Source organism: Ornithodoros turicata, chromosome 4 (assembly GCF_037126465.1).
Source record: "Ornithodoros turicata isolate Travis chromosome 4, ASM3712646v1, whole genome shotgun sequence".
In the NCBI taxonomy this organism is placed as follows: Eukaryota; Metazoa; Arthropoda; class Arachnida; order Ixodida; family Argasidae; genus Ornithodoros; species Ornithodoros turicata.
The window spans coordinates 79,323,651-79,348,655 of record NC_088204.1 but is presented as its reverse complement, the minus strand read 5'-3'; the positions used below and the strand labels follow the sequence as shown (position 1 = coordinate 79,348,655).

General features: G+C 45.9%; 1 protein-coding gene across 1 annotated transcript in view; it reads right to left on the bottom strand.

Annotated features, from left to right (window-relative positions):
* The window catches only part of LOC135392038 (protein dimmed-like), a 151,936-nt gene that overhangs the window by 54,606 nt on the left and 72,325 nt on the right, over window positions 1–25,005 (bottom strand). Inside the window, exon 2 of the mRNA XM_064622661.1 lies at window positions 1,732–1,838. The gene's annotated coding sequence lies outside the window, so the exon portion shown is untranslated. The remainder of the gene's footprint in view (window positions 1–1,731; window positions 1,839–25,005) is intronic.

Genomic DNA, 25,005 nt, shown 5'->3' with positions numbered 1-25,005 from the left:
GGGGAAGGGGGGGGGGGGGGATTCGACCTTTGAGCTTGCGCCAGGCGGCGAACTCACCCCTTTTCCCGTCACAATTTCTTTGTTTGTTTTTTTTTCAGGAAAAACGAACGTACGTCGATCGGGAAAATCGGCGAGGCGCGAACAGGTGATATTGACAGGAGCGAGCGTTAAGTGGAGGCTGTGGAGCTGAACTGAACGCGTGCCCTTTGGTATGTGCTATATGTGCCGCTACTGCTTTCGTAGCACGGCGGCTTTGTATCGGTTACGTTGGCCGCGGCGTACGTGTGGTGCACCGTCCACGTGGGAATATTTACGACGTTTTTTCCCTTACATAGAGACGTGCAGGCAGGCGCGAACGTGTGGGGAAGAAATGTTCGTACAACGGCCATACCCCGTACAGCAATCGACACTCGAAAAGAAAGAAAAATGAATATAAACTGAATTGAACTGAAAAGAAAAATGGTGTACCGGGGTTTTCGAGAGGCTTCGCTCTCAATTAAAACTGGACTGAAATAAAATTCGAATTGAATTGAATTGAAAACAAATAAAGAAAAACAAATGGCGTGCGAGATAACAACAGAAAAATTTTGTTTTACCGTTCGCAAATATTTTCGCCTGTTCCAATTGTTTATAGCACTTCCTACTTTTTTTTTTTTTTGTGCGGAATATCATGTCAAACTTTTTTTTTTATGTTCTGAACTTAGTTCACGCCCAGATTCAAGTCAAATCATTGATCAACATTTATTATTCATTTTATTATTATTATATATCACAATCAAGTACTATAATCCTTGTATGAACAGTAAATAAATATTTTATAATGTGTCACATAATATCATACTGACTGTGTTATGATCAATATTGCCATTTTCTTGTTCAACGTTTAAATATCATTACAACTTTACATTACAACGCAATTAATGACATCATTTTGCTCAGACTCTTTTCCACCGGAATGTCCGCTTCGTGATATCTATAGGCAAAGACTGTATGTAATTATTCCTTATTTATAATATTTCGATAATTTGAATTAATTAAGTAATTAACGAGACATTTCTATAAATTGTGTCTGCCATTATTGAGACCGTGCGGTTGTTTACGGCATCCTCCATAGAAATATAGGTTGACTTGGATTGGAATAATACGTATTATCGGCTATTTATATCAACACTATTACATATTTCTTTATCAATTCCTAGATTATTTTATCTTTCGATCTAAATTGCACCATCATTTTCCTCGTGCCCCCTTTTACTCTTGGGTTCGCTTCGTGATATAAAGCAGGAAATACCGCAATTTGTATTACCCTCTTTATATTATTGAAAACACGACGTGTATACGTCGTCGCCTAAATTATTACGCTTATTAAGTAATTACTTTCACCCCCGTTCAACCGGAGTCCGGTCCCCGAAGCCAGCGAAAACCTTCACCGCTGCCGTGTTCTAACGACGGCGCGGAAACTCCGATTAAAATCGTGCCACAAATTTGGGCCCTTCCGGAAACGAAGGGCGAGGAGGAAAGTTATCGTACAAACACACAGTCGACACATCCTGTGCCGCGAAGGAAATAAAAGAGTGCACCTCGGCAGAGTTCTTCTCTGGCGAGCGCAGCTGTACGTCCCTTGCTGTATTTGCCTACTTGATTTGAGCCCTTGCCGTCGTCGTCTGCTCGCCAAGCGACGACGTCTGCACACGTCTGCACACATACACACACACACAGAGGACTTCTTACCGTCCTATCTGTTTCTCTCTTCTTCTCCGAGTCCTGCTCCGGAATATATATCTGTTGTTGCTCTTTTTTTTTTTTCTTTTTTGCTCGGCGTATCCTCCGCTAGAATTCTGGAAAAAAGAGAATGGAGTTGTACAACGTTAGCAAGATTACGAAATGTATAGCCGCTTTTTTCTTTTTTTTTCTTTTGCCTTTTTAACAAATTTGTTTCGATGAATGTTTGCCCGCGCTGACGAGTATTTTTTCTTGTTCGTTTTATTCTCGCATTTATCGACTTTTTTAAAAAAATCGTTTTATTTTAAAAAGAAAGGAAAAGATGGGTACACGTCACCGAGCTTCATAAAGTAAACGAAGTCAGGGAGAACGTTGCAAAAACAAATAACTTTGTGAAGCTTGTGAACTTTGTGAAGCTTAACTTTGTGAAACCGTGAAGCTTGTGTGGTGACTAATTAATTCTATCGGAAAGTTTCGGGGGGCAGAAGGTTTAATTTATTTTTTTTAAAAATATGTTTAATTTATTTGTTATATATATACGTCATTTTGGATGGATAGGTTGCTGGGCTTTCTCTGCTGCAGCGAGCAGCATAGCTTGCGCCGTCTAGTTTAGCGTTTCAATATTACGGATAATTTATGAGGGGGAACTATGATCTGATTAGGATCTAGGCTAACCATTACCCAAGCCGAGCTGAAATATTGTTTCCGTGCTCATCTGCCACGCGGTAACGTCGTAAACGAGATTTGAAATACGCCGTCGCACATAGCCACGTGCCGATATCAGAATTATTGATAAGATAAATCGAATCTATGCTAGCTAATTTACGCCCCTGCTAAGTACTCCGGAATACGAAATGGACTACATTGGCAATTTACAACGCTCGGCTACCTAAAGGAATATCGTATAAGAAATCCGCCAACAACACGCATCTAAATTATCAATACTGAAAGAAGAAACAAGTCTGTTAGAGATCGGTGGCTAGTTACTCCAAACTGCAAGACGAATCACTCTACTATGTTTCCATGATCTTCTACCTAAAACAACATCAGTATAGAGATCAGCAACCGATGCTGTACCTAGCATTGCGACCGCACTGTTAGCTAATAACAAAAGGGGGAAATATTGAGTAGGGAACGGGCTGACTACTCCAAAGCCCTAGACGAGTTACTTCAGCAAGTTTTCATATATTCACCCGCCTAAAATAACGTCATATAGCAGATATCCTCCGAGAACATCCCACTAACTCTTGCGACTCCAATTCCGAAATAATCATACTAGACGGAGAAACTAGCCCTATCACGCTAACGACTCTTGTGCCTCGAAACCACAGCAGAATGTTTTAACGCTTTTACCTAAAATAGCCCAGAAATTCGTTAGCAATATTGTGCTTTTGGGAATACAGGTAATAAAAAGAGTAGCTAGCCTCCGCACACTTCCTTCTCCAAAGCCCACAAGAAACTACACTATAGTATACACGTTAATCGACCCAAAAACAAGCCATAACAGAAATTCGCCAGCTGTATCGCACTTACCTTCGGAATATATAAATAATGACAGGAGAAACTAGCCTCTGTATGCTAGCTACTCCAAAGTCCACAACAAACATCGATCACTATAACCTTTTCCATGCTCATCTACGTAGAATAACTCGTTACAGAAATTCGCCAGCAAAATCGCACTTACTTTGCGAAATAAGAATAGGAGAAACTAGCCTCTGACGCTAACTCCAAAAATACGCGAGAAAATGATAACCAAAATACAGACAAGTTGCCCTGCTCAGCACTACAAAACAATAAAAGGAGAACTAGCCTCTGCACGCTAACTACCCCGAAAAGCGCAGTAAACCACGCCATAACAGTTCCAAACGCACATGTACCTCAAAGAACCCACACCACAAATTCTCCAGCAAAATGGCACTTCCTTTAATAAAAATAAATAATAAAGGGAGGAACTAGTCTCCGCACGCTAACAACAACTAAGTTGTTACAAAACACACATTAATCTCTCCACGCTCATCTACCGAAAACAACTTATCATATCGCACTTGCTTTACGAAATAAGAACAATAGTAGGAGAAACTGACCCCTCACGCTAACTCCTAAAACCAGCCAGATAATTATTACAGGCTTATGCGCATAAAACATCGTTTGTAATCGAAACTCGCCCCACTCAGCACTGCGAACCCCTTCGAAACCCCTTCGAAACCCCTGTTTGCCTTTATTTTTCCCCTCTTTCCTGGGAATAGCAAGCCGCCATACCGGTGGCTAACCTTTCCCTCTTATTTTTTTATATATATAATAAACATATTCCCCCCCCCCCTCGAAAGTCACAGCCCCTGAAGAAAGTTACAGAACGTCAGCGGAACTTCCCCGATACCTCGCCAGAAGTCTCTTCTTTAAACCAGAAAAAAACGTCATCATTTTTTTTTCTTCCTCCCTCTACGAAAGACCGTGTGAAAGCAACAATTCACCAAGGAGATCGGAAAAGTTCGTTTAAAGATTGCGCCTCCCTTCATCAAATAAACAACAGATAGAGAGAGAGAGAGAGAATAAAGAAGAAAGAGAGAGAGACTGTCATTTTCTCGGAGCAAGGTTGCTAAAAATAGCGCAGAAAACACAGTGGCCGTGTAGAACATGGGATTCTATTTTGGAAGCCGCTCAATATTCGCCCACGGCGAGGGTAAACAACTATCACCACCACCACCACCACAACAACAACAACAACAACAGACAGGGAAGGGGGTTCGGATGCAATTCACCAGATTGCGAGGGGACAGTTGGCACGATGAAAATGGTAGAGGTATATACTAATAGAGACACTCTGTGGCATTATCTTACACGTTTTAGCGTCATTAAGTGGGAAGGGAAGTTCCGGAAGAGAGAAGGATGAATGGGTTTGTATCTTTGCGTTTATAGCGTTGCAGGAAAAGATGTCCCTTTCCTTCTTCGTGTCGCGTTACCGGCAGGGTTGCCAGATTGGGTTACTTGTAGCAAGATTGGGCTACTTTCGGTTTCGTTTAGCGTCCTGAAAACGGAGTTAATTGGCTATTTGGGTTGTTTTTTTTTTGTTTTTTTTTTTTTTTGCTACTCTTCTGGATTCCTACTGAGCAATCCCGCATAACGCGGAGAAACGATATTTGCAGGTTTTTGAAGCACACACTCTCAGGAGTTCTCAACATATTAATACTTCTTTCTACTACACGAAAAAAAAAAAAAAATCCCGGTGTGTATTTCATTATCTCTATTAGTACCTCACGTCATATATACCACATGCAAAAAATTCCATAATTCCATATATAGCGCACATTCCATGTCTGGAGTTCGGGACGGTGGAGCATGATCAGTATACCAGGAACGTGGTTAACAATGAACAGCACTCGGAAACATTTCAGGCAATTAAGGTCAGTCAAAATTGCCACGAGAGGCAAAGGTAAACGTCGCGAAACGTTGGCTCCTTTTTGGCTACAAAAAATATGCCTGGTTGGCTACATTTTGGCTACATGAGCTAAAGAAATCGGCCACGGGCAGCTTTTGCTACCTGGGTACTGTTCTTCATGGAGTGTGGCCAGTATATATGTGGACGTTCCTCGAGAAGCACGCGCTGCCTTTTCCCAGCGGGTACCCATACGGTATACACTGTCACATAATAATAATTATGCGAGTAGATTTACACGTAAGAAGACGTACGTACGTACCCCAGCCTCGTACGTACGCACGTGACGACATTCTGAACGTGCCGCACCTAGGGTACTTTAACGAGCGCTGGAAGTCTCCGACACGCGGCGCTGGAAGCAATCTTTGCCTCACTCTCGTTGCTACCGTCCTCGGTCAGGAACGAAATCTCAGTAGGCCAGCACGCTATCGACTGAGCCGTCGCGGCCGGTTGCTCTATTCCTTATGTCGTAGTTTCTGACAGGATCTTCGAACGAGTCCGTCGTCCGTGGGCATAAAACACTTTCATGCAAAGTACAGCATACTAAAGTCCCAATTAAGAAAGCAATGTCCTGTGAAGCACCACTTTAAAGTACCCTCGTAGACAGCTTTTCTATATAGAGATCATATAAAGGAGCTCTTGAGGCCAGTGGTACCCCTTGGTCCAGCACAGGGCTCTTGGAGCGAAGCACCGTTCAGAGAACCCTTCTATGCTGCGGTCAAGCTTTCCTTTAGGATTTACTGCTTACACTAAGGTTCCTTGAATCACCCTCGAAACTTTCGAAGGAACTTGAACCCTGGTGCACTCTAGAACACCCGTATGGCACAGGCTCGGGACAACCTGTAGCGCATGGACCGCTGAACCGTAGGGTACCCGAAGAGCACAGTGGAACCTCCGAAGCTTCCAGAAAGAATCAGCACAGAGGCATATCAGGAAACTTTGTGGAATTGTGCTCTTCACACTGTGAAGGGCAGTGTTAATCCGCTTGGAACTCTACCTACAGAGAGGGACGAAGGCTACGAAAATAGGAGGACCTTGGTTCGATTTCAGCTGCTGTGTATTTCCGTCAACTGCATTTCCTATATCAGCGGGGTACCCTCGTGTACGAAAGGGCTCGGAAAGCGCTGTCTTCAGCACGTCGCCATTAGGCACAATGTCTCATTCGGCGGACACCTAGAACCTGGAAGGACTTGGTGCATCGCGAGCACTTAGAAGCACAGATGTCCTCAAAGCTGCGAAGACGGTCTGTGAAGCACTACAAACTTCACTGCTTCTACAGAAACTTAGAGCACGGTGAAGCACTGGAGCACGGAAGTCTCGGGGCAGCCTGGACTTATTAATGTGTATAGGGCCATCGAAACACCGTATTGCAGTGCATATACGAGGCATGAAGAGTCATGACGATTTACCTACAGCATAGATTACTGCAGAAAAAAAAAAAAGAAAAAAAAAACGTGGTCAAGTATGCGAACCGCTCTCAAAGGCTCTGTAAAGCAGCTTCGAATACCATAACACCAGCTCTCGTGGCATAGTGGCTAACATGATCGCTTTCCACGCCGAGACTGGGACGTCTTACACGTCTTATGGGACGTCTTATGGGAGGTGACACGGGTTCGAATCCTGTCACCGGCTGTGCTGTCTGAGGTTTTCCCTGGGTTTTCCGAAAACACGGAATTAAAAAAAAAGAATAAACCTGGTCGGAAGTTGTCTTCTGCTAATGACATACTCCAATCCAGCATGCTCTCCCAGCTCAAAGATTAAAAGCTGGTGCTCCTTTCAGACCATTAGCTGACATGTCATTCATCGTCAGTTCAGCCCGTATGTTAACCACTCACCCTCGTACCTCCTATTAACCAAAGAGCACACCAGTGCCCTCCACTTCCATCCATCACGTCAGCGTGCAACGAAAATAACTTGCGCTCTCTCACTCATCTAATCGATAGCGCAAAACAAAGCAACTCTTTTCCCCCTCTTCGCCCATTCGAAATGACGTCTACGTTCTTAACTCCCAGGCGAAAAAGAGCATGCATGCCATGTGTGTGCTTTCCCTTCCCCCACTGGCTCCCGGCGTCAAGAGTTGAGCTTCGGTGAAAATAACGAGCAGTCGCCGACCGGAGCCCCAGCACAGTATCTCGCACTAATGAAATTGCTTGGCGCACGCGCACTTTCGCCGTCTTCTGCTACTGCTGTGTGTCGTCTGCTAGTTCGCGCGCGCGCGGGTTGCCACCCACGCGTCGCACATCATCTCGTATGTCTCGCGCGTGCAGCCCTCGCGTGCGTGACCAGTGTTGCTAGACGACCGGTGCTCATTCCCCCTCTTTTATCTTCGTTATGTTACGTGTCAGATTTAGTGGACGGAAGTGAGAAGAGCGGATGAAGGAGTGATTTAGTAAAGCCGGAAGATGTTTTTGAACCGCAATGGCGGCTTATGGGGTAGCTAGTGTCGGCTGCTGCGAGGTACAGTACCCGTGTCTATTTATTCGGAAGATACAAGAAAAGCAGTGGCATAGCCCCCACCCCGAAACATACATTTGGTAGTGTATTTGGGTGAGGGGAACAGGTGCGCAATCATCCTCCCCCATGTAAACTTTCAATAGAAACACTCACGAAATATTTTTCTTGCTACGCTACTAAAGAATAGCAGAATTTTTTCAGTTAAAAAAAATCGACGAATGCATAGAGAAATAAAAATAAAATAAATCCTCGTCAACATCGACAGTGTCATCGTGAAATCGGTCATGTGCTGCCCTCTACAATTAACAATCTCTCCATTAACACTGTGCCAACTGCCAATTGTGACTCAATTCACAAAATCCGTTTTTTTTAATCAACCCTGATGGGGCGTTTTACATAAACGCGTGTTTTCCAAGACAAAGTACGGAGTTTGCAATGAAACAAAAATGCATGGAAAAAGCTTGCTCGCTATGCATCAGCGTAGTGTAGCATGCACTACTGCTGTGGTCCTTTTTTTTTTTTTTTTGATATGCCATCTATTGTTTTTTTCTTACAAACAAACAAACAAGCAAAAGAAGGAAAGAGAGGAAGCCGAGAGGCGAGATGAGTTGCGTAAGCGGCGGGTTTAATTTCACAGTAACCGGACTCCGAACCATTCGCGTTTGGCAATGAGCTATAACTCGGTTAAAAAGGATATGACAGAAAGAAGTCGGTTGAGAGCATCGAAATTTTAATGAGACGAGACTTTCGTGCACAGGGCTGCACTTCCTCAGGTGTAACATCAAGTTACAAAGTTCTAGAATATATATTATTATGTTTGACATTTGACATTTATTTATTTCGCCAAATCAATGAATATACATACATTAATATAAACATAGAGGAACCGAAGCGCGTTCTCGCGGTTAAAGGTTCCTCATCAATAGCTAAATGAAGTTTTTTTAACAGAGCACAATGATCATGTAATCAGTCATACGTACCAAAACAATACAATGATACACCTTTAACGTCGTCATCAAAAACAAGCGGAACGGAGATTAATGATGCATAAAAACGAAGATGGTTACAAAGGAAATGCATTACGAAATAACACATGCTTCAGTTGATTTCTAAATAGCGGATAAGATCGAATGTATGCTACGTCATGTGTTAGATGGTTCCACTCGCAAGCTGCACGGAACAAAAACGACAGCCTCCCATAGTTTGTATTAGCCATAGGTAGATTCAACAGACCACCCGCTCCTGCCCTATAATACGCCGGTTTGAACTAAGGAGAAGAAAATTTAGTTTTGGCAAAGTGAGGTTAAGTTGTAATATACGGTAGGTCAAGTTTAGTATACTATATGAGATTATGTCATGAACTGTAAGAATACGAATTTCGTGATGTGGGACATGAGAGAAAAACGGTAACCCAAATGTGATTCTGATAGCTCGGTTTTGAATTAACTGAAGAGCACGAAGATGAGTTTTGTGAGTTAAACCCCACACAGAAGCACAGTACGTTAGATGAGAGTGCATTAAAGCGTAGTATAACTTAAGCCGAATAGACGGCGGGAAGTAACGCCGGGTTCTTACGAGTACACCGATACCGTATGAACTCCTCCGAGTGATATCATTAATATGGGACGTAAAGCGAAGATGACTGTTTGTATACCAACCCTCGCTCTCTACATTACAACATGCCTTATATATTCTGGAATTTTTGTAACGATGTTAGACTTGAAGAAGTGCAGCCTTCTGCACGAAAGTCTCGTCTCATTAAAATTTAGATGCTCTCAACCGTCTTCTTGCTGTTGTAAATCTCTATCATCGGATACTTGCACATTGCTCTTCTACGTACTACGATGTTAAAATGGATAATGAAACGGAACATATATATGAAATAATACAATAGCTGGGCAGTTCTTTGACTCCACGAAGAGTACGTTTTACGATTTCTCTTCCCACTTTTGATTTTTATGAACTTTGCGTTCTCTTTATTAAGTGGCCCTGCGGGATCAGAGTACGTTTGTGATTGACTGATTGATTGATTAAAAAAAAACGTTTGTGAAACGCGACTTCCTCAACCGGATTTTTTCTTCATCGATCACGAGCTTGGTGGTATAATTAGTACACTTTGTTCTCACAAACAGAAATTATTGGGATACAGGCAGTAACTAGAACATTAATTAATAATTTTCTTTCGCCTAATTAATTAAATTAATTTTCTTCCGCTTAATTCATTTAATTATTATCACTTCGCTTAATTCAATTACTTTTATTTCGCTTAATTAATTTAATTATCGGCTTTCGTTTCAATCTCTTTTACTCTTGAAATGGACCGCCCCATTAAAGGAAAAAAAAAACACTGTTCTACCTAAGGTCTCTTGTATACATATACCTCTTTGTGTGATATAGGTGTTCCCTAACTGCTAGGCTGCTCCAGGTGCCACTGATGAAGCCTACACACAAACTTACTCCATTATTTTCTCTCTTGAACCCTCGCTGGAGCAGACAGGACGAGCGACATCGTGATCGCCCTTCCAGACGAGGCACGCCAACGGCTCCTCTGTGGCTCGTTCAAAATTACGTATCTAGCGTGTTAGTTTAGCGCTCCGAGTTTAACGCGAACTTGTCCAAGAGCCTGTGTGGAAAGGGGACTTTGAAGCTGCGGAAAATGTAGAAGATGTACGACTGAAAGCTCGAGGGCTATATTTAGTTTGAAGGTTGCAACGTGGACGGGTTGATATAGGGTTGTGACACTGATGTTCATAGTTAAACACACACACACACAAAGAGGGGGGGGGGGGGCAACAAACACAGCATGAGGTTAGAGTGATGATATGGGGAAAAGCACGGAATCCCTGTCGTATGAATGCGTGTATGAGTGAGCAAAAATGTAAGAGTGAAAGGAGGATGAGTGAGAGAGAGTGACTGGTTTGTCCCGTCAGATGACGCACCCTGGAAGTCGCTGAGAAGGCGTGTTAGCTTAGCTCAATTGGTAATCCAGAAGACGTGGGTTCAACTGAACGTGGGACTTAGCTCAACCGGTAATCCAGAAGACGTGGGTTCGAGTCCTACAGCTGGCTAACCTTTTCAGTGACTTTCATCTTTCAACGGAAGAAAAATTTGTCCGGAGAGAAGTTCGGAAGAGAAGCCCGTTTCACGGAACAGAAGTTCGTCCTTAGAGCTAGCTCACAATGTATCTATAAAGCAGTGTTCGCTCTCCAAGCATTAATTCGTCGATGGAATCCACGTGGGTTGAAATTCGTGCGCAGAAAGTCCGTATGCGTGACGTCATACTGGGGAAATGTGGGCGTGACTTCCTTCTCTCTTGCTGCAGAGTCCTTCGCGTCTAGCTGCAGAGAATACGTGAGGAGTAGGTGTGGGAGAGGGAGCAGACACGTCACGAAAACGTCACGCGAGCCGACGAGGAGATTCTCCGCGGTTGCTCCTCCCCGTAGCTGTGGGTCCGTTGTCGACTGTCACGACGATATACGGGTAATACCTCTGGAATGATGTCGATTTCGAAAGAACGGGCTCGCAGGAGAGTTCCTTGGAACAAAATGCTCCTGCCAGACATATTTCTTTAAACGATGCCAAGGAGCGAGCTTTCCCTTTAATACTGATGGCCTTCAAGATTTCCCTGGGGTGCAGCCCACTGCTTCGGTCCACGATCCTGGTGCCACTAAACAGAACAAGGTACCCTCGCTCGTCAACGTCATGCTTCAGGAACTGAACAGGAAGAAGTGACCCGGGCCACCTTGCACCGAAAACGTGGGCGTATACTGCTTGATCATGCCCATCTACAGGCGTCAATATCCCATTTGGGACGTGGTGCTCCAAGAACGAAAGACACCACGCAAAACAAGCGCCTCCTAACAGCTAAGCTACAATCACTACAAGAAATACATAAAGACCTACTGTTACTTCCTCACTCTCTTGCGTGATGATCGCCTAACCAGTTTTCGTCGGCCTTGGCAGAAACAGTGCTATAAAGACTAACACAAAAAACCTTAGCTACTGAATGTATTTGTATAGCTGTTAGAAGGCGCTCGTCTTGTGTGCTGTCTTTCGCTCGTGCATGCACCGCTTCCGGTCAAGAGACCCAACGAGTCAAGAGATCCATCGAGTCAGGAGATCCAACCGGTCACGTGACAGGCGAGTCAAAAAGATCCAAAGCGTCAAGGGTTCCAACCCGGTCAAGAGATCCATCGAGTCAGGAGATCCAACCGGTCACGTGACAGGCGAGTCAAAAAGATCCAAAGCGTCCAGAGTTCCAACCCGGTCAAGAGATCCATGGAGTCATGAGATCCAACCGGTCACGTGACAGGCGGGTCAAGAGATCCAACCAGTCAAAGCGTCATTCTGGTCAGAATTGATTCCACGTCAAGAGATCCAACGGGTGAAGAGATCCACCGACTTACATCTCTTTCCGATTATCTCATTGAGACAGAGGACTCAAAGGAGATCTTCGTCGATCCATACTGCACAAGGCCACTATTGCACAAAAAAAAAAAAAGAAAAGAAAACTCAGGTGTTGTTGCCTGCAGCGCGCCATCAAAGACACAGGCATGTTCTATATTGCCAACTCGTTCTGCATCTAACGCAAATCGAAGACCTAGCGTTTCAACTGTTATAAACATCAAAGAGACCCACAAATTCCCGCAATGTATCGAAATTCACGTTGAGTAGATGCATACTTGCGTCTGTAAATGAAATATTTTCTCTACCTCGAGATCCGATTTTGTGGAGCGGAATTTCTGCTATGCTATAAGGAAGTCTATACGTGAAGAAATTCCCACCGCCCACTTCGAGGACGACGTTATAAAGCGGAGCGGTTCAAGCACGTACAGTACAGACATACGTACACGAGAATAAAATACATCGAGAATGTGGGGTATGTAAGGATTATAAACCCCGTTCCGACGTTACGACATTCGTAAGGAATGGCTAAAAGCGCTGAGAGAGCTGATAATTAAATTCAAGCCCACACTGTAAACTGAAAAACACCCTTATGGGTGTAAATCGCTTGTCCTATAATTGACTCCTCTTTTTACACCGTATGGTCTGGAACACCCTTTTTAGAGGGTGTATCGCGTGTAAAACGCCCTTTGAAAGGGCGCTTTTCCTTGAAAATGCCGTCTTTTGCACCCTTTATACACCTTTTAGGAGGGTGTTTAACGATCTTACACCCTTCTAAAAGGGTGTTTAAAGGGTGCAAAAGAAGGCATTTTGAAAGAAAAGCGCCCTTCCAGGGGTGATTTACACAGAATACACCCTCTAAAAAGGGTGTTCCAGACCATGTACGGTGTAAAAAGAGGTGTCAGTTATAGGACAAGCCATTTACACCCATAAGGGTGTTTTCCAGTTTAGAGTGCACTGAAAGTGTTTGGTGTTGTCTTTAAGTCAAAGTATGGTCTTCTTCGTCTCTATAGTCTAGTTAGCATATGTCTCAAAGTATGGTCCATTCTGTGTGTCCGTGTCTCTCGGCCTTCTTCGTGGATCTACACCAGCTTGTCTACACCCCCCATTCCTTTGTCTCAAAGTGTGGTGTCTGATTCTAGACTCAAAAGAGATTCAATAGTCTCAACGAAGTGTGGTCTACAGTGAACCCTCGTTAATATGACCACCACCGTTCCCGCAGATTTTGGTCATAAAGCGAATTGTCATACTAACGAGAAACGCACAATCCGCTGACCTCAGAGACCGCTTCGTTCCGGCCATTCTTAGGTGCACAACAGCAGCAGCACAGTGTGACCTGGTGTCGTGGTGTCACTGCTGTTTTAAGCACTACAGTGCTTTGGCAGTCCGAAAAGTGCTATGAGTAATTCCGAGGTCAACAAAATCGGGAGTCATCCCAAACCTTGGCGCCCTATACTTCAACACTTGACACCCTCTGCCTGAGGTACGTGTGTAGCCTCTCCCTGGGGCTACTAGTGCGGGTCATGCGACGTGGTCATAATAACGAGAAGATAATACCCGTGTTTGACACTACTTGTGACAAAAATCTCAGTCATGGTCGGATAAGTGGATTGTCATACTAACGAGTTGGATTTACATGGCGGCGGAACGGTTCCCAAGAAAAACGGTCATAAAGTGAGCATGTCATATTATCGGGGGTCATATTAACGAGGGTTCACTGTATACAGGACACGACACTTGTGGCGAATTCCAGTGGCTGAGCTATACAAGAGGGGCTTCCTTTGCGCACTCAGACAGATCATTTGGGTAGTTGGTGCATGGATCCAGTGGAAGAATCACATCACAAAGAGACTTTTCTCTCTCTCTTTCTCTCACACAGACAGAGACACTTTCTCTCTCTCTCTCTTTGGGATGTGTTCTGGCGCTGTTTCACTCACTGGATTCTTTTGCTCCGCTGCAGCGAATGCGTGTTTCATCGGTCTATCTGGAGCTCCTTCGCGTGTTCCGCTAGTCGTTTCGGATCAACCAGCTCCACTATACGGAGTGCTCTTTCGTGCTCCTTCGAGAGAGCTATCGGATTCGACAAGAACTCCAAAAACAACTTTTTTTTTTTTTTAAACCGCGTGACACGAACACGGTACCTTCGGAACGGTCGCGCAAAGTACTTTCCTTATTAAGAAGCGCGCGTTTTCTGAGAAAAATCGCTTACAAGAGTGCGCGCAGCACTCGCGAATGCGCACTTGCGCGCAGCAGCGGCGAATTTTTTTAATTCCGCGTTATCGCCGCGAAGCAACTGTGGCTATGAGCGGCGTAGAGACGCGGACAGATGGAGAGAGGACAGCAGGAAGGAGTGGGGGACATGGGGGAGGGGTGTTAGCGTGCGTTCTGGGCAGACTTCAGTGGTGAACTGTACCGACATTCGTGTGGAAAGTCTGCCGGAAAACCCGGAGAAAACCTGAGACAGCGCAGCCGGTGGTAGGATTCGAACCCACCATCTCACAGTCTCGGCTAGTCGGCAATTTCTCCCAGCTCCTTCAGACGTCAGATCAAGCGAGCACTTTCATTGGCTGTGCCGAGAGTCGTCTGCTACGGCGCGGGAGCAAGGCGACCAATCGACTGCTTCTGCTCCAGACGCGGGACGGGCGGCGCCAAATACAACCGCAAGAAAGAAAGAAAGAAAAAAGAAGGTGCACGTCGCACTTCTATTGGGCGGATCACGTGACGCTGCAGACTGGCAGGAGAGAAAGCAAGGCAGCAGCTCTCCTGCGCACCAGGGCGCTGCAGTCGTACTTTTTTGTGCCAATATATGTATTCCAGGGCTTGTAATCTTAATTTCTACTCCTCCATCCATGCCCACCCATGCTCTCTTAATAGGGCAGGGGATGAGAAATAAAACGGCGTCGACATATACAGCCGTACCGAATAGCAGAAGGTCCAGCATCCGAGCCATAATATCGATTCCGATATTGCAGCGTCATTTGTATCCATTTCCTACGTATTTCAACGGGCGAACACGTATATAGCGTCCCAAATAAGAAGCCATGAATAAAACGTAGAAAAAAAAAGAGACACTGGAGACAGTTCTTCTCCCTAGAGGGGTTCCCCGATGCTCTCTGCATGTTCTGCCCCGAAGGCTTTCGCGAGCGCAGAAAGTGAAAAAGAAACAAAAGAGTTTATCCTATATATACCGCCAATTTATCCTATATATTCCGAACCCAGATGTATAAACGTGTTTCGAGCTATTGGGGAAGCGGAAAGGATGAACGATTCGAGCGTAGGAGGTTATTTTCGGAGCTCTGAACCTCGTACGCTGGAATGGACGGTTTCGCAGCAAAGATACGGCAATACGGCCGTGCCGTATAGTCATGAGGCTCCCGCCGCGGTGCTGAGTCCAGTGCTGGTATGGCTACGTTTCGGCTATATAAACGCCACGGGGACTTTGGATTTTCGGGACTTTCCGCGTGGTATGGCATGTGGAAGAGGCAGACTCTCCTTGGGAGCGTTGCTATCCGATAGGAAAAGGGAGAGGTTGCGTCCGAAGGGGATCTACCTTTAAAGAGGTTGTTCTACTTGGTGAAAGAACAACTGTATTTTAATGATGATGATTAAGGAGTTTCATCGCAAGGGGTGATACAAGGTGACAATACATACGTGACTACGAGAACCTTGGGGAGTTTCATCGCAAGGGGCGATACAAGGTGGCAATACATGCGTGCCTACGAGAACCTTGGGGAGTTTCATCGCCAGGGGCGATACAAGGTGGCAATACATACGTGCCTACGAGGACCTTGGGGAGTTTCATCGCCAGGGGCGATACAAGGTGGCATTACATGCTTGCCTACGAGAACCTTGGGGAGTTTCGCCGCCAGGGGCACTACAAGGTGACAATAATACGTGTCTACGAGAACCTTGGGGAGTTTCACCGCCAGGGCCGCTACAAGGTGACAATACATACGTGACTACGAGAACCTTGGGAGTTTCGCCGCCAAGGGCGCTACAAAGTCACAATACATACGTCCCTACGAGGACCTTGGGGAGTTTCATCGCCGGAAGCGATACAAGGTGACAATGCATACGTGCCTACGAGATCCTAGGTAGGCACTACCTACAGGACCAGCAAGGTCTTGGATGAGGCCCCTAATATCTGTATTGTCATCAAACAGGTACAGACCCCTTTGCACAGACAGAAACTATAATATACAGGAAGTTTTTTTTTAATCCTTCAGATAATTTTTTGTCAAAAGCTATGAGAGCAGAACATATGTCGTTTTCGCAGTTGAGCTATACGGAAACCATTTGTATAATAGTCAATGATGAGTTATACGGCCATGCGGACATCCTCTCGAACAGAGTATGTAACTACAAGGCGAATTATCTAAAATTCACGAATTAACTCTTTAATTAGAGAGCAGAATGGGACACACCAGCGGCATGGCCGAGTGGGCTAAGGCGTCCGCTCGTTGGTGGTAACCGAGGTCGTGCTGTAGGCTGGGAGGTGGTGGGTTCGAATCCTACCGCCGGCTGTACTGTCTGAGGTTTTCCCTGGGTTTTCCGAAGACTTTCCAGACGAATTTTGGCACAGTCCCCCTGAAGTCGGCCCAGGACGCACACTAATCCCCCTGTCCCCCACTCCTTCCTGCTGTCCTCTCTCCGTCTGTCCACATCTGTACGCCGCACATAGCCACAGTTGCTTCGCCGCGCTAACACCCAATGAAAAAAAGAAAAAAAAAGAATGGGACACGACCCTCTTTGAAAACCGTTCTATCTTTCAAAAATCATGAAACGAGCGCGTGTCGTGAAATATCCGTATCTGAATTTCGCAGTGCAAACGAGCCGAAACCAAAACAGCGTGCCTCAGGAGCGCACCACCTTCGCGGCGACGAAGACTTATCTTGGCAGCAAAGCGGTTGATCTGGCAAGCAGGTCAGCCTGTTAGTAAACAAATGACGTCACAGTGTTCGACAGCGCCACCAATTTGGTAGAGTTGAACTACGTTCAAAGCCAGTGGCGAACAAGGTCGCGCGCGAAAGCCACCGATCTTGAGGGGATTAATTACGACGGTCTCTGAAAGGGACGCCACCTTCGGTCCTATACTTTTCTTTCAATAGCGATGTTTTCCACTCAAAGATGGCGGACGCAAGGGCTGCGCATGCGCATTACTCGTTGTCGGAAATGGTCCATTCCCCATTCGTGAAACCCAGCTCTCCCCCTTCCGATCTGTCTCGGTTTCGGTCTGTCGAACGTCACGATGACGTTTGTCGGGCAGAGGTTTATTCCAATCACCTCAATTGCTCCAAAACACGTGTCCCTCTGAAGTGGAATGGGCGCTGTGCTCCCTGCGCTCCCGACCGGCGTGGTTTCGGTTTCGGTTTCATTTACATAGCAAAATTCGGCGACGGACATTCCAACGCACGTGCGGGTTTCATGATTTTTTTTCTAAAATGACGGTTGAGCCCCATTCTGTTATCTCCCGAGCAGCACAACATCTTGGTCCAATGTTGGCAATGCCGGCCCAATACTGGACCAAGATTGAGCCAGTATTGCCAATATCGGTCCAATATTGTGGGTAAGCCCGTCTTCCTCAATTTGCTTTTTCGTTTTATCTATATACAGTTGATCGAATGGCTGATGTTACTGTAATGGTATTGCCAACTGTATAGGATGGGACAATTAAGCGTAATAAGGCCCTAATGGTACCGTTTTATATTGCCAACTGTAGGATGGGACCCTAATGGTACCGTTTATCAGCCTCAGGTAGAAATACCACGCACGGTCACTCTTCACGGGGCCGTTCTATCCTGTATACACGATTACAAAGAAAGACGAAAGCGACGGTATCCGAACCAACTTTCTTTGTACCCTGTGCTATCCACTCGCGGTTCCTTCTTTACAACCAACCGATAAATTCCTTCCGAGCGTTTCGCGTGCCTTTTAAATGTAATTTCAGTCACTGTTTCCTCGTAAGGAGCTGCGTGATCGACGGGGGGTCCGCAAGACACGTAATACACGACGAGTGGCATAAAACAATGCGCGCGCGAGAGAGAGTGAGCAAACCTCGCGTCTACCGCGTTTGCGGTTGTCCGTTCGACGTTGAGAGGGAATTCATTTCAACCGCCGCTTCGAAAGCCGCATAGCTGGAGTGTTTGGCGATGTCTTTCGGAGTCCAAATTTGGGTTGGAACGCGGGATTCCCAAAAAAAAAAAAAAAAAAAGAGGAGCGTCTCGCTTGGGACGCAGCGGTAAGCGGGATGAGACTCACAAGGCGGCATGCGACACGGAAGCTCTCCTATAGCTTAGGTCGAAAAAATGGTTTTCAACCTATATACAGTCTAACAACAACAACAACAACAACAACAACAAACTCACAGAAAAAAAGAGTGAATTGAGGAGCGGTCGCAGCTTGTTGTCCCTTATACCCCCCGGCTACACGTGCACTCTTCAACGATCATTGAAACGAATCGTCATTGAACACGCGCGTGGCGCCATCTAGGGTTTTACGTGTCAACCTTTCAGGGAACATTGGATCCAATGCTTTTTGCGAAGTTGACACGTTACAGGCTTGGTGGCGCCACGCGCGTGTTCAATGACCATTGAATTCAATGATCATTGAAAACTGCCCGTGTGGCAGGGGTATTACGTTGCACATTCGCACAGTTCTCTTTGAAGTCGGCCCAGGACGCACACTAACCCCACCTGTCCCCCACTCCTTCCTGCTGTCCTCTCTCCATCTGTACACATCTGCACGCCGCTCATAGCCACAGTTGCTTCACGGCGCTAAGACGGAATATTAAAAACAAAAAAAAACATTGCACATTCGCCCCATTTTAGCCCGTGACCCAGAAATTTAGTCCCGAAGCACCGCAGGTAGTCCCGAAACTTCGAATACACTTCCGTATATTTAGTCCCGTACGGGAGTAATGTTTATGACGATGGCAATCACGCTAGTCCCCAAAAGGATGAAAATTACTCTATTCTTTTTCTTTTCTTTTTTTTTTCTCAGAGTATCACACCTTTACATATTGCATGCTCACAATGTAGCTTAATTCGTCTTCCCACAGTTGCTAGGTATTACATAAAAGTAATTTCTGATTCTAAGAAATACGATTTAAAAAAAAAAAAGTATGCGCGCGATGGGGGTTTCCGCCTGGCAACATTGTTGCTCCGCGAGCGACACCACCTCCACGACTGCCTTCCGATTCTGATTCCGAGCCATGAAGAAGAAGAAGAGAGAGAAAGAAAAAAAAAAGAAGCAAAACAGAAGGATCTCATTCCTCCTTCTTTGTGCAACGCAAATCAGGGAGACGCCTGCGCCGTTGCTAGGCGACGGACGCGTGTGTGCGTGATGACGTCTTCTGCATCTTCGCGAAACCGGAACTTGCTGCGGCTCGCCAGTTCTTTCAAAAACTTTCTAGAAATACAAATCATTCGCCGATGGCATTTTATATTTATTTAATGGTACGAAATGAAATGAACGCAGCTTATTTTTTCCTTTTTTTTTCTTCCATTTTTAACGTCCAGAGTGATATTTCGACCGACCACCTACGCAGTATACGCACTCGAGCCAGCACTGGCAAGCCTGAGGTTACTTCAGATAACCTCGAGATTTCCTTGAAGTTATCGACTACACCACGAATAGAAAACACACGCTCGAGAAACCGAAGACGAAGGAGACATCTTGGCACGCGCGCATTCACAGAGGCATCGCGAAAGTCAAAAACCAAGCAGGCAGAAAGAACAGAACAATGCTCGAGAAAAAAAAAAAAAGAAAGAAAGAAGAAGAAGGAAGCGCACTTGGCCCGTTTCCGTAGACTTTTCCGCAGCGGCTATGAAGAATAAAAGTTGAAAAGGACGACCAACGACGCTGGGCAAGAAAGGAAGTCTGGCAACGTCGTGCGGACGCTCACGGATGCCAGATGAAGTTCGACGTATGCCTTCCGAGTCGGCAGCGAAAACTGAGTTAGAGTCGGCACCTCGCTGAGTGGCGGGAATGACAAAGAATCGACGGAAACAGGGTTACCAGTCAAAAAAAGCCGCACGGAGGCCCTTCAACGGGTTACGTTTTGCTTGTTGAAAACGTCATTTTCGCATTCCTTGCGTGTTGGATTCTTTCATGAATGAGACAGCGGGGCGAACTTGTTGTGACACTTTGCCTAGACTTATGTTCACGCTTATTAGTTTCGCTAGTGTCAATGCGACATCCGGTTCCAATGCAATTAGGCACAGTGTTGACAGGATGATTTTGCATTTAGGGGCATTCGCAATGTGACTGCAGAACAGATGGGTAAAGAATGTTCAAGCGTGCACAGCGTTGCTCGACACGACTATTGCGAACTAAATGGGAAACGATTGGATGTTGGGATCACGAGGGTACTCTGGACAGCAGGTTGACAAGACACCAGGAAACAGAATGGGGGTGAGAATGTGAGGAGGTCGTGAATGATAGGAGGAGAAGATAGGAACTCTCGGCTATAAAGGCGCGTGACTTTGTGATACTGGGTGCTGTTGATTATGCATTCATAAAGCTACGATCACAAACTAGACCTGCTATTGACCTGGCATCGATACTGTCACTCTGATTCATTTCTCTAATCACTGTATCTCGTTCCGTAAAAGTCATACAGTACAAATAGGGACACTGCAGAAACTGTACTTTCCCAGTACACAGCTCTCCTTATCGTACGTTATCTCGCTGGAAGAAAGAAAAATGTAACCGAAAGATATGACTGCACAAGCCTGCCGGAAACCGGCCCGGCACACCCGACGTCATGACACGCAGTGTTGCCATCTGGCGGTTATTCATGGCTTCATTAAAGCGTGCATGTTCGGTCCGCCGATATGATATCGATACCGGAAGGAAGCAGTCTATAACAGGCAGCAGAGCTGTTATCGAGCTTGTTTGCTTTCTCTCCAGTTGAGAGTGGAGCGTAGTCCATGCACAATAACGTACTGCCGTTAGCGTGTTCATGGAAGGATCTGGCAACATTGGCCCCCGTGTTTATGCGAAACCGCAAGGGCCTTTCCAGCTCCTAGTTTCGTAATAATAATAATGGTGCCGTGATGCTACACGTATAGGGTTTGTCTGCCTATTGGCGTCGAGAACCGACAGTGCCTCCCCCTAGCGACAACACCTATAGTGAGGATAGGCTCGTCGTTTTCATGTGGTTACGCTGCCTCACCGAACGGAACCACACGATGCTTTCGGTACCGTAATCAGAACAGGAAAAAATACGTAGGGCGTCCGAACTCTATGCACTGGGAATACTCCGCGCGTTCTCTTCTCTTTCCTCACTATTCGGGCGATCGACGCGACACCTACAGCTTGTTCTCGTGGCCAATAGTGTGGCGACATATGTTGCACGTGTCACAGGCTATAGGACTGCGGATATAATTTCGACCACTTGGGCTTCTTTTGACGTGCGCCGGAAATCTCAGACACACGGTGCTAGTTTCATGAGGCTATACGTTCACGATATCCACGCGACATCCTCGTTCGCGGATAGAATTCCAACGTTTCGAAATCCGCGCGGATAAAAAAATACGGCGGCGCCCGCCGATATCCGCATTTTGTCCTTTCGAAATGTAAGAACGTTTACTAGATACACAACATTTTCGTCATGGAGATATTTTCGTATACAAATGCAATAACCGCGGATGTGCGAATATACTCAGTATCCGCGCGGATGCGGCTGCACCTATTTCATTAAGCGCGCCCCGAAAACCCAAAACACTGATTGACTTCTAGCTTCTGGGCACGCGCAGTGACGATCCCCCCAATTTGATTGGGGCCCTAAAGCGCTTGCGTACCCTATTCTAAAGTTTTTCTTCATAATTCCGCGTCAGCGCCGCGAAGCAAGTGTGGCTATGAACATGGCAGCTCTCGACAGGACATCGGTACATGCCGTTCAAATTGTGAATCGTTATTTCAGTGTCTTTAACCCGCACCACTGCTGTTCGTATCAGATGTTTAACTGTTACGTGTGCATGTGTTTATCTTCTATTGTATATGTTAATAGGGAGTGATTTTTTAGGGTTAAATGCCTTTCTCAAGGTTCTGGGAGTAAAAATCGGGCGCTATTTTCAAATCTGTATTTCCGGGAGAAATCGGGCGATAATTATTGTGCCTTCGGGTGTTATCGGGTGTTTTCGTTTCTCCTCTTGTCTATTAAGTCCTTTCGTAATCTCTCTTTTTTTGCTTTTTTTTGTGGGATCGTGACCTTCCAGCGGTAATCCCCGGCGGCATAGACAGTGTTGACACACATGGGTGTATTGCTGGGAACGTAAGTGACCCGCATTCTTACATTTATTACACGTGGCGACCTTTGTTCATCTTCAGTGGAAACGACACTTGAGGATTTCATAGTGACTGGAATTCGGGTAGAAATCGGGTTTAACCCGAATTGGTCGGAGGTCAGCTCGGGGGGGGGGGGGGAGGAATAACCGGGCGGAATCGGGTTTAACCCGAAAAAGTCACTCCCTAATTACGTGCCATTATATGCACTGACTGTCCCCCCTTGATATAATGCCCAGTTAGAGCGTTCAAGGTAAGTATATAGTCGTCATAATCAACCCGAAAATATGCTCGAGGAACAAGACACATATTTAGCTCGTATACCCGTTCGGGGGCCGTCTCATTAAGCAGTCGCGTACGAAGCTCTCGCAGTAAGTAGCGCTCAGCAGCGTACTTAATCCAACGTATATCTCTCGCTCTCTCCTCTACTGAAACATCCGAAGAGTGGCTTCAATTTAGTTCATCCGGGCTATATTTTCACAAGCAACGTAAATAACCCGGGAGGAATAGAAGCGCGTTCCGGGTTATTACATAGTTGCTTGGTACCAGCCCTGATTAACGTGCAGGTCGATCGTTCTTCATTATGAGCTTCCCCACATGGCTGCAATATATAGCGCAAGTCTGCATTGCACAGTCTGGCAACTATGATGTAGACGATGCGGCTTAATGGAATTATACGAGCGAAAGTTCAAGCGTCCTGCCGTTGTGCCGGAGTTACTGGTTTCACTTCGATCCGTCGTCAGGGGGGTGAGCACCGAGGATATACAGGGACGGTCGATTGAATGGATACCGTTACTGATGCCAATGAAGCACAAAAGGAGGAAAGCAAACACTTGAAGGGTTAGCAGCAGCACAATCGTCACAAGCGATGCTGAACAGCAAATGAGAAAGACAATGGACCATTTCCATATCCACGTCACCCCTGGCGGAGAAATGTCAAACGCTGTGTGTCCCCCCCCCCCCCCCGTAAACATGGCGACGCTCATTGCGGTCTGGCATGTCGTGCGGCAAAGTAGCAACTGAAGGCGCTCAGAAAGAGTGAAAGCGCATCTAAGTCATTACGAGTACGGAACGTCGTCAAGTCTCGGTTTCGAACGTCCACGTAACCCTGAAGCCGATTATTTCCCCCCAACTAACATGGCGGCCACCTGTAGGTGCAGGCGCATGCGCGTAGCTTGCTCGGAAATGGTCCACCGTTCGCGTCGACGCGGAACCTGCATTTCAAGATTTACAGCGAAAAGGGGCTAACAGCAACGTCACCTAACCAAGCAGCACAACACCTTGGCCCAATATTGGACCGATATTGGCAATACTGGCCCAACATTGGACCGATATTGGCAATACTGGTCCAATATTGAGCCGATATTGGCAATACTGGTCCAATATTGAGCCGATATTGGCAATATTGAGCCGATATTGGCCCAAGATGTTGTGTTGTTTGGGTAGATACAGAAGACCCGCTTAGTACCCTCTCTCACTCCTTCGCACGTGACCATATAAAGCCGGGATTCAACCAATCGAGGCATCATATATCGTGCTTCATGCACAGACGAAACAGCGACACGACGTTTCCTTTTCGTCTGTCTTCGAAGCTCCACATGATGCTATAATGTAATCGAATCCCGAGTTGCCTTCCTTATTTTCAGCCAATCGCCAGAAGCGGGGGAAACGTGTTCGGCAGAATCACCAAAGATGGAGTTAATTTTTTAGTTAGTGATAAATATTATCCAAATTATAACAACAAAAAATAATGTACCTAGAACGCAACGCGCTGTATCGTCATTGTTATTATTATTATAAATCGCATCACGGATGCTGACTCCAATGCAAAACAGTGAAACAAAAGCTGGATATCGGAGAAGCACCTCTCATCTTTATATAGTACGCGATTTCTCGCATTTCCTTCGAGGGATAATGAAGACCATAATGAGGCTCATCCTAATGAAGGTCACGAGTGCGTGTTTCATTCAGAGTTGATCCTACACAAGAAAGAAGCGTACCGAGCGCAGTTATTTTTGGGGTTCGACGAAAGACGTCTCCGGTTCCAGATTTGTCGTACGATACGAGTAAACAAACGAGCATCGTTCTTATCCATATCACACTATATATCAGTAAGGTTTATTGTTTTCGATTGAAATGATTTTTACAAAAAAAAAAAAATTGGGCGCTATTTTTAACGGCATGGTCGCATCCGTTGCAGCCGATTTCGAAACTACGGCGTCATTTTATTCCTCGTTGACGAGCGACAACAATGTGGTAAGTCCCACACGAAAGAATGTCGCAGTTTGACTGCTATTCGATGGAATACATGACAAGAGCAGACGCCGGATGCTGAGAATATGCCGGAATTACCTCTCTGTAAAAATGAGAAAACGTCATTCTCTAAACCACCAATCAGAGCAAGGCCTTGAAAAAGGGAATAACGCATGGCGGTGGTTGTGAAAGGGCTCGCCGTTGTAGGCCACACAGAGGTGGGGGAGCCCTGGGGGAATGTGCGTCCTGGGCCGACTTCTAAGGGAACTGTGCCGACATATGTGTGAAAGCGTTCGAGGAAAGGCCCAGGAAAAACCCTCAGACAGCACAGCCAGCACCGGGATTCGAACGCGGGTAACCTCCCAGTCTCGACGTGACATGGCCAGCACGCTAACCACTGAGGCACGCGAGCTGGTATACCGCGGCGGTGCGGGCGTCTTGACGTCGCCAGC